This window comes from Hipposideros armiger, unplaced genomic scaffold (genome assembly GCF_001890085.2).
Source record: "Hipposideros armiger isolate ML-2016 unplaced genomic scaffold, ASM189008v1 scaffold_709, whole genome shotgun sequence".
NCBI classification, from domain to species: Eukaryota; Metazoa; Chordata; class Mammalia; order Chiroptera; family Hipposideridae; genus Hipposideros; species Hipposideros armiger.
The window spans coordinates 719675-723116 of NW_017732059.1; positions in this window are offsets into that span (position 1 = coordinate 719675).

A 3442-nucleotide genomic window follows, 5' to 3' on the forward strand; every position below is an offset into this window, starting at 1 on the left:
AGTCCAGGATGAAGTCCAAGGTGACAGGTACTGGCGTGGCCCAAAGACCTTGTTAAAAAGTAGGTCCACTTCATAGCGTCGGCATTGCATGCACTGAAAATGGTTTTTGCAAAGAGGCAGCTTACGTGTACATTCTTTACCAAGGAGATGGCATAACGGGAACCTTTATCACTGCAAAGTGTTAAGCGTTCTGCCTCATGCATGTGTTTGTTAGGCTGCAAATGAGGCATCTTGCTTGATTATCCAATCTACCCATTTGCTTTCAGGCAGAAGACTCAGTTCAGCACAAAAGCAAGTCAAGAAAGATACAAGATGGCAGCTCCATACACGGTCCTTTGCTGAGCTCAGGCACAGGGAAGATCGTGGCTGGGAGCTCTGAAGAGGAATATTCATCCTGACGAGGAAAGAACTCTGCTGCCAAGACACCTACCACCGAGAAAATGTCTGGGCGCGGCCATGCTCTGACACAAATGGCGTAGAACCCTTGCCACCCTGCCTGATGCCGTCCTGTGATCTGCTCTTTTGAGGGGTGACAATTCTGTGTCTACCTGCTGTTTGCAGGACTCCAGGTCTCTGGGTATCACATCACCAACCCAGCCATAGTCAAGATTCAATTCACTCTGCAAGGTCCACTCTCTATGCCTGATATTGGAATAGACTCTTCTTTGGGAAGGATATTTGAATTTGGCCTTGAGAGATCCTTAAGTGACTAACATACCTTCTTGCGTCTTCTTTCTTCACTTATTTGCATTCCCTTTTTCATTGTTCTCTTGGACCTCCCAAACTATGCATGAAGCCTTCTCAGGAGGGAGAATCCAAGCTGAGACTCTATCTAGGTCTCTTCAAAATTCCTGGGACACACACACACAGAGCCCACCCTCATTATCCACGGATTCCATATTTGTGAATTCATTGATTCTCTAAAATGTAACCCCAAAATCAACTCTGGCGCTTTCAGTCATTTGTGGACATGTGCTCATGGGGGACACGTTTCGATGGCCACAGTCCCACCGGAGGTTGAAAGAAAGGCGTGACACTTTGTCTTCTTGTTTTAGCTCTCATACCCAAAAGAAGTGTCCTTCTTGTAATCTGTTCAGAACCATGTTTTCCACTTTTTTGCGTGCTGCCTGTTGGTGATGTGGCTGTTGGAAATGGCCCAACATGTAGCGCTGAAGTGCCGTCTAATGTCCCTAAGCATGAGGGCGTGCTGTGCCTTTGGGAGAAAATGTGTGCGCTGGATGAGCTTCCGTCAGGCACGCGTCTCAGCGCCGTTGGCCATGAGCTCAGTGTGAATCAATTGCAAGGTAGACTCAGTAAGGTACGTTTAGGCAGAAACACGCAGAAGTCAAGGTTAGGTGCTGATGGGTTGATGAACATGTGACCAGAGGCTCACAGGAACCTGACTCCACATTTTCTGCTGCAGCAATGGTTCAGCAGTCACTAAATTCAGAGTTGGCTGTGACTTCAGAGGGCACAGCTCCTGTGAATAATGAGAACAGATATTCTTTCTCATATAGTCTCATTTCTTCCTCATACGTATTTCTTATATAAATTCTCATATTTTTTGTGTGTATATATATATATATATTTCTCCTATTCTCATATATAGTCTCCAATGTGTTTTCACATATTTTATATGTATTTTCTAATATATAATTCTCATATAGTCTCAGATATATTCTTANGGGGCCCTCTGGCGTCCCAAGCCAGCTCTTAACCAACACGCCACTCGGCCGGACCCACTTTTTTTTTTTAAACAGCTTTCCACAACAAACAGAGCATACTTCAGCAAACACCTCCATGCTACAGAGCCGAATAACACAGATTCACTCATATGAGAGACACCTGACATCAAAGGAACAGCAGAGGGCTTTTATAGTGGAATATCCCAGAGCTTGCAGACCCCACCACCTCTTTTGCAGGATTCTCTTTGTCAAGGCTTCCCGGGTTTGCTTTCCCACAAGTCAGCCTCCCATCAGGGCTGGTCCTTTGGTTTCCAGATAAATGATTCTGTCTGTGCAGCACAGGGCTCCACGGAGAAGAAAACTAATGAGATTCACATGGCTAGAAAAGAAAACACCAGAAAAGCGTAACTTGGAATAATTCATATTTTCTCACTTCCCACCCAAATTCCGCATGTGTGTGTGTTTCGGTTCTTGGAAACTTTTTTTGTTTTCCCTGATTCTCTGGCTCGTGTTTATAAGCAGCCCAAGGTCACCACACAGTTTACTCCATCAACTACCGCTTCTGTGAGCTTTCGTTACCTGACAGAAGTGCCATTTTCATTGTATTTACTGATGAAAGATCACGCTGGCATGCGTGGGAACTGGGTTGCCTTTTGAGAACCCCCCTCATTCTTAGCTGCAGAGCTCCAACGATAGCCAACCTTGCGTGGAACTCTTAACATAGCGTGACAAGGACATTCAATGTCGTTGCATACATGTGAGTTTCATCCATTCCCATCTTTCCATATTTAGTGAAGACCTGCTATTGAAAATGATTCATAATTCAGTGGAGGAAATGAGACAGACACCCCAACGCCCCCAGTGATACAGCAGACCACCTACCGAACCATCATTCGTAGGGGTTGTGGAGAGCGTTGTAAAGAGGGAATGAAGTTGCGTGAGAAAGGGTTCTTAGAAGACGCGTCAGCGTGGACCAATGCCGGTGACAAGGAAGAGTCACAGGCAGAGAAAGAGCCTGAGCGAGGTGTGGGGATATGGAGCCTGGCGCTTTGGGAAGCAGGGAGTGGTTCATCTTGGAGTGTGGAGACCAGGCGACGCTCGAGAAGCTCATTGTGTCATGAGGTATAGCCGTTCCCTGATGGGGTGACACGGATAGTCCACAGGGAACGGTTGCCGGGGTTTCTTGTTTGCGTCTAACTACATACCATAGAGTATTTGACCACTAAGGAATTTCAAGGAAATGAATGGAGACTTGGATTGACTCCCAATGGGAAAAATGCATTGGGCTTTTGGTACAATTTGTTCAGAGGGCGTTGTCGTCATCTGGACAAGAATGAATGAAGGTTTAATTTAAGGTGGTCTGAGTGAAAATAGAAAGGGGGAAGAGAGTCGAGCAATATAAGACAAGAAGATTCTCTAGAATGTGGTGATAGCACGAAAAAGAGGAAATAGCGATATCAAAAAGCATTTCGGAGCTGGGTGATGGAGAGTAATGTATCTTCTTCAACAAGAGTGGGGTGTTGAATGGTTAAAAATAACGAGATAGGGCTGGCCAAGTGGCGCGTTGGTTAAGAACTGGCTTGGGATGCCAGAGGGCCCCGGTTCGTATCCCACATATGAGGGCCAGTGACACTGCCCTCTACAGCTAAGATGCTGAACAACAGCTCAACCTGGAGCTGGGCGGCCGTGAGTTGCCGGCGACGGTGTGGGCTGCAGCCCTTGTGGCAGTGGGTTGCCATGGGCTACCGTGTGTAGCC